The sequence below is a fragment of the Triticum aestivum genome, chromosome 2B (assembly GCF_018294505.1).
Source record: "Triticum aestivum cultivar Chinese Spring chromosome 2B, IWGSC CS RefSeq v2.1, whole genome shotgun sequence".
Taxonomy (NCBI): domain Eukaryota; kingdom Viridiplantae; phylum Streptophyta; class Magnoliopsida; order Poales; family Poaceae; genus Triticum; species Triticum aestivum.
The window spans coordinates 734,622,477-734,629,809 of NC_057798.1; positions in this window are offsets into that span (position 1 = coordinate 734,622,477).

Sequence of the window (7,333 nt, forward strand, 5' to 3'; positions counted from 1 at the left end):
AATCCTACCGAGTGGAGCAGACCTCCCACCCGGAGGCTTAGCTGCAGCCCAGTGCTCGCCTAAGTGTCTGAGATCCTACCGAGTGGAGAGCAGACCTCCCACTGGGGGGCTTAGCTGCAGCCCAGTGCTCGCCTAAGTATCTGAAATCCTACTGAGTGGAGAGCAGACCTCCCACTCAGGGGCTTAGCTGCAGCCCTGTGCTCGCCTAAGTATCTAAAAATCCTACCGAGTGGAGGGCAAACCTCTCACTCGGGGACTTAGCTGCAGCCCAGTGCTCGCCTAAGTGAATTAGGGGGCAAGTCGATGGCAATAAGCTTTTTGCTTTAACCTGCAAAAGACGCCTCAAACCAAATGCAAACATATTCAGCGACGAACCCAAGTTCGGATAACACCTAACGGAACCGAAAGTGCTCAGGCGCTAGGCCTGTTAAGGTTTGTCGGTTACAAAACTCACTCGGCATACCGAGGCAAATTTAAAGTATCAAGCTCAGAAGTATTTTACCCCTCCTATGGAGGGCTGGAAGGTGCCACAAACTCGTCCAGATCAATTCCATCTGCAATCCGAGTGGCAGCGGCAATGAAGGTCTCCATGAAAGATCTAAAATCGTGCTTCTTGGTGTTGGCCACCCTAAGAGCCACCAGCTTGTCCTCTCGTGCATCCTTGCTGTGAATGCGGACCAGAGACGGAGCAACATCCGTGGCGCACCTGGCTGAAGACTTCTTCCAGTCCTGCACTCGACTTGGGACCTCGTTCAGTCGAGTCATCAGAGACTCGAGGTCGTTCTGGAGTGTCTCTCTTGTCCAGAGTGTTGTGTCGATGCGGGAAGTTGCGACCTTCAGCCTTGCGAGATAATCGATGACGGCAGCAACACGAGATTCAAGTCGGAGCACGTTCATGGCGACTTCATCTTTCACAGGAGAGTTGATGGGGTCCAGGTTTACTTCTAGTCGACCAGTCTCCTCTTCAAAGTTCTGACAAAATTCTGCAAGCACAACCACCGAGTCAAGACAAACAGTCGGAGGTCACAATTAAAATATTTGTTTGATACAAAGGATTACCTTCAAGCATGAGGAACAACTTCTTGGCGAGTCCACCCAGATAAGCCTCTAGATCATTCTTCTTTCTCTTCAACTCACTGGCCTTGTCATTCAGGGTGGTCTTGTCGCTTTTCAGTCGAGTAACCTCCTGGTTGGCAGCATCAAGAGCAGCTTTCAAATTGGTGTTTTCTTCTTCAAGCTTAGTCACTGAAGCCAGCTTCTCATCCGCTAGCCTGGTCTTCTCTAAAGCAGTTTTTTTGCATCTCAGCCAAGTCAAGCTCTTGTTTCTTCAGGGCATACCTCACTTTGCCTGCAAAGTTACAGTGAGAATAGATTCGGAAACAAGTGAGAGGCAAAGGCAGTCGTCAAAGGCCTCACCAAGCATACCTTTAGCTTCCTCCTTCGCCTTCGTCAAGTTCTCTTGGGCCAGTTTCAGATCGAGCTCAAGCTGAATGTGTTTGTTCTCCAACTCAGTATAACGAGCCGCAAGGTCACAGGATTTCTACGAAGAACCAATCGACAGATGTCAAAGACAATTCACTTCCGAGTGAGTAAGGAAAAATCATAGCGTTTCTAAGACTACGGCCGAATGCAAACATTCGACCATAGTCTCGGGGACTACACCCAGTGGGTGCACTCAGCGTGCCCCCACTAGTTTCATCAGTTAGGGTCGACCAGTCGACCGACAACACAAAAAAAACCCGGAGGTGTTCTTTAGACTATAATCGACTGCAAGCAGTCGACCACTGTCTCGGGGACTACACCCAGTGGGTGCACTCAGCGTGCCCCCACCGGTCTATGAATCTATTCGACCTAGTCGAGTAAGGAAAAAACTTAAGACATAAAGACTATAGTCGACTGCCAGCAGTCGACCATAGCCTTGGGGACTACACCCAGTGGGTGCACTCAGCGTGCCCCCACTAGTCCAGAATTTCAATCGACACACCCAGTGGGTGCAGGACAAACTCTAAGAATTGCAGAAAGAAGAGTTTATAGATATCATATCCTAACAGAACTGGCAGTGACCGACTGACCTGAACATTACTCTGAAGAGCCGAACTGGCGTCATAGGCTGCCTGGCTAGCTTCTCGTATCGCCTTCACTTTCTCCATCATGACCCCCGCTTGGCGTATCGCTTCTCTAGCAGCACTGGCTTGGTCTTCTGGAACGGGGTAGGTGGAGAAAAGCGAGGGTTGAGCAGCACTCGACGACGAAGGGCGAGCACTCGTCAACGGCACCACGAAGGTTACGGTGGGTCGAGTGACATTGTCTCCCTCCACGACCAACGTCTTGGGTGCCGGCACATCCTGAGTCGCCTTGCCAGCAGACATTTTCTTGCTTCTCCTCAGCCGTGGTGTTTCTTCGTCGTCGTCGTCAGGAAGGTCAATAACAATGTTAGATGAAACTGCAGAAAGAATCAAAATTAGAGACAATAAGTCAGTCGACTGAAAACAGCAGCACAAGAGTCATACCAGGTTTCGAGGTTGCAGCATCCTCCATCTCGTGGTCTTCGGCCCTCGCCGAAGTGTCGGAAGTAGCAGCGCTGCAGTTTCAAAAGTCAGTCGATTGGCCCATGAGTCGACCAAGAACAAGTTCATGAAACAGGGAAAGTTCAAAACTACCATTACCCTGAGATAGTGGGGATCACCATCTTCATCTTCGGCAAGACCTTTGCAGGCTTCGACGGCGCCAATCGAGATTGCTTCGGAGCCTTCTCAGTCGGTGCCGGAGAAGTAGTCCGAGGGTGCTTGGTCGACTAGGAAGCGGTTGCGACCCCCTTACCCCGCTCAGTCGCGGGATCATGGGCAAGCTTCGAGCGTCTTTCCGAGCGGGGAGGTGCAACTTCCTCCTCCTCCTCCTCTTCTTCCTCCTCACCAAATTCATCACCCTCGTCGTCGTCATCAGCATCCGAATCCCACTCCTCCGGGCTTTTGCCCCCGCTTCCTTCCTCCTCCTCAGTCGGTGTCTGCGCCCCACTGGGCATCGAGTACAATTCGGTGGTGGCCTATCAGACAACAAAACAAAGATCAATCGACCGATTCGCGGCAAAGCAGAATGGATAAAGCAAGATCACAATCGGGGATAAGTGGCTGTACCGCATCCGGCGTATAAGTACAGTCGAGTGGCGGGATCCTCCTAGCCCCTCGAGGGTTGTCCTTGTTCCCTGTGATGGCGGCCACCCACCTCTCCAGCGTGGCATCATCGACTGCTTCTGGATGGACCCGAGTGGTGTCTTCGGTACCGCAGTACAGCCACATCGGGTGGCCTCGGTACTAGAGCGGTTGGATGCGCCGCCTAAGGAAGACTTCTAGAAGATCCATGCCCGTCACTCCATCCCGAACGAGTTGGACCACGCGCTCCATCAACATTTTTACCTCGGCTTTCTCCTCAGGAAGCACCTTCAGAGACGGTTTGTCCACTTGGTCCATGGAGAACGGAGGGAGACCAGTCGACTGCCCCGGCGTCGACTCGTCTTGGCAGTAGAACCAAGTCGACTGCCACCCTCTGACCGACTCAGGAAGGGTCATGGCCGGGAAAGTGCTCTTATTCCTCAACTGAATCCTAAGACCCCCGCACATCTGAATAACCTTGGTCCTCTCATCATCCGGACTCGCCTTTTTTACTGTCTGTGAGCGACAGGTGAATATGTGCTTGAAGAGACCCCAGTGCAGTCGACAACCCAGGAAGTTCTCGCACATGGACACAAAGGCAGCAAGATAGGCGATGGAATTGGGATTGAAATGGTGGAGTTGCGCCCCAAAGAAATTCAGAAACCCATGGAAGAACACACTCGGCGGCAGAGAAAAACCACAATCTACGTGAGTGGCTAAGAGAACGCACTCACCCTCCTGCGGCTGCGGTTGACACTCGGACCCCGGGAGCCTCGCTGACCCGTGCGGGACCAGTCCCTCATTGGCCAGGTCGTTGAGATCTTTCTCTGTGATGGTCGAGCGGATCCAATCCCCTTGGACCCAACCCTTCGGTAGGCGGGACCTCGACGAAGATCCGCCCCGACTGGACGGTCTCCCCTTCGCTTGCCCCGTCGCCGTCGCCTTCTTCGCGCGCTCTAGGGCCGCCGTCTTCTCCTTCACCATTGTCGCCGGCAAAGCGCGCAAGAGGTGGATATGCGGAGCCAGGAGCAGGCGCAGTGGGCGGAGGCAGAGAGGGAAGAGAGAATAATGGGAAGGCACTGTTCAAAAAACCCTCCCCCGACGCTTTATATAGGGACATTTTCGAGTGGCTGACGAGTGGGTCCGAGCGATCCTGTCACATCCTGAAACAGTCGCGCACGCACGATACGTGGCAAAAAAGGCGGCGCAGAAATCGAGGCGTCCACACCTTATCCCCTCCGATTGCCGCGGACCGCCCTGCTTCGCGCGCTTCCCAAATTTCGGATCCTGCAAAATCCACTAGTAGCAGATCAATCTGTCAGACAATATCTTTCCCGCGATCCGTCGCTTGGGAGTTCTCCAAAGTTCAAAAGTTCACTCGATAGAAGATAAGAATGGATCAACGCGACTGAAGTAAAAGTTGACGCCAACACCGAAAGAAAAATCGCCCATCCAAGATACGACACAATCAAAGCGCAAGAAATGAGTCGGAGAAAATCATCAAGTCCTTCCTCACTCGAACCTCGATCCATTCGGGGGCTAATGATGAGGATATGTACCTAGGGTAGGGTCATAGACCTATCTAGGATACCATGCCCAAGGACATCCTTAGACGAAGCTACCTTCCAGTTGACCAAGAGAGACTCCACTCGACCGGCTAGAAGACACTCGACAAACCTGAAGACACTCGACCATCAAGACCCACTCGACCATCAGGAGTTCAAGATCTACTCTGCATCCAAACGGTCTGTAATTAAGTAGTTTTAATTATCATGATGACACTTTAAGTAGGGCGTTACCAGTAACTCCCGGCCTTAATGTACTTTAATCCTCTGCTACGTGGGATGGCTGGGGTCCTGGCGTCCTCTATATAAGCCACCCCCCTCCACTGGTAGAAGGGTTCGCACCCCTGTAACTCATATACACAGAAATCAGTCGACCGCCTCCGGGCTCTGAGACGTAGGGCTGTTACTTCCTCCGAGAAGGGCCTGAACTCGCTAAACACTCGTGTGTACAACTACTCCACAACTAGGATCTTGCCTCTCCATACCTACCCCCCATTCTACTGTCAGACTTAGAACCAGGACAGGCAGGCCAGTAAGCTCAATGACATCAAATGCTTTGGCTTCATGATGGACATTTTCTGTCATCCACTCAAGGACCCAACTCTTAGGATCCCTGCTGTATCCTCTGATATGAAGCGTGGCGTAGAATTGAAGCAACAACTCCTCATTCCAGTGCTCCTTATCAGTGATGAAATACAGTAAGCCAGCCTCTTTGAAGCAATCTAGAGCTTCTTCTAAACAGGGCAGGCCAGCTATGGCTTTAGTATCAAGGAGCATATGCGGAAATATGCGGCCTTGGTTGTACAGAATGCATGAATAATAGCTACACTGCTGATAACTCCAGAACCGATCAGATGAAATCTTGGGCCTGGTGTAGTGGTTCTTATCGCTATTGAAGAAGGTGTTGTGTGCAATGAAGCCGTTGACATTGAAAGATCCTGGTGAGGTGGCATTACCTGGAAATCTGGGTAGTCTTGGCTTTGGCTTCTGAACCTGAGGCCTGTGCTCGACATGGTAATCAAATTGAGGACCAGCAGCAGGTGGAAGAATCAGAATAGGCCATCTAACAGTGACAAGTTGGCCATAGTTGTATGCTTGCTCGATGGTATGAGGCCTTGGAGGCGGAACATGAGAAGTGGCATTGACTTCAGGCTGCAGATTTGTGTCAGGTGCGGCATTGACTTCAACTGCTTCATGGGCTTCATTGGCTACTGGTGCATTGCCCACTGTAGGCTCCACATTGGCTTCGGCCATGACAACGTCATTGGCTTCAGGAATGTCATTTGTGGCAGCCTCCACTTGACTAGCTGGAGGTTCGGGCATAGACTGGTTCTCTTCATTTACTTCTTCTTGAGTTGCAGGGGGAGTAGCGACATGCTCTTCTTCTTGTGTTGCTCCGGCTGATGCAGTCGGAGGGTCTTCAGCAGCATTGGCTCCGGACACAGGGACCATCACAGAAGGATTGTCCTCAGGGAACACATGATGTGCCACTGAACTTGACAAGTTGGAGCCCTCTTTTGTGATGGTGGTCATGGAGACAGATGGCTTCAGGCCTTTGCGAAGCCGTTGGAATACGGGTGACGCCTTTGGTGATGGTGATGTCTCCATGTAGTTGTCATTATTGGACATGGGGCTGATGACGGGCACAGATGACGGTTGGAGTGTACTTGGTGAGTCTTGATGTGGGGTAGCTTGCTGGGGGCGATCAGCCCATGATGCATCTTGTGAAATCGGCGTCAAAGGACGACCAATACTGATAAGCTCATTGTTCGTTTGAACAGGCGATGATACCGATGGCCGCTCGATCTGAGGAAGAACTTCATCATCTTCTACATTGTCTTGGGGACCAATGTCTTCAGTCACGATAGGATCAACGACTGGAACTTCTTGTTCTTCAGGAGCCTCTGTGGAAGCAGGCTCATGTACAATCAACTGATGTTCTTGATTGTCGGATGGAGGGGGAATAAAGGCAAGTGGTTCAACAACAAGGGGCTTTGTAGGAGCAGCCCGATCTCTCTTCTTGGTTTTTCTCTTCTTAGGGGGTGGTGCTTCATCAGTGGTGCGCTTGGTTTTCCGCTTCCTGGCTTCGTCTTCAGCGGCCTTGGTCTTCTGCTGATCTGAAGCCACTGTGGAGACCTTAGGCTTCGAGCCTGTCATGCAGGCAGGGAAGACAATGCGAGGTTCTTCCCGCCTTGGAGCTTCAGTGGGGGCCACAGTAGGCTTCTTATTTTGCTTGGCAGCCATCTTGGGGTCAATACCAGGACGCCCAAGTGCCTTGCACTTTTCATCTTCATTGTAAGCCTGAACACATTTGGCAGCAAGAACCTTCATGCGTTCTCTTGAGCCTTTGGCTTCTTCATGCTTCTTGCGAAAGGCCTCTTTAAGGTCATTCAGCATCACCTTGAATTTTTGGACATCAACCACACTCAGCTTGGCCACATGCTTCTTGAACTGTTCCTTCTCGAAATCAATCTTGTGTTTCAGTTCAACAATTCGCTGGGCCAGAGCAAGCTCAGGAGCAATGGCGCCTCGGAAAGCAACGCTGATGCCAATGGGGAGCTGAAGGTCGTCAAAGCTGAGATCTTGATTGTCGAACCATTCATCAATGAAATTGTGCAA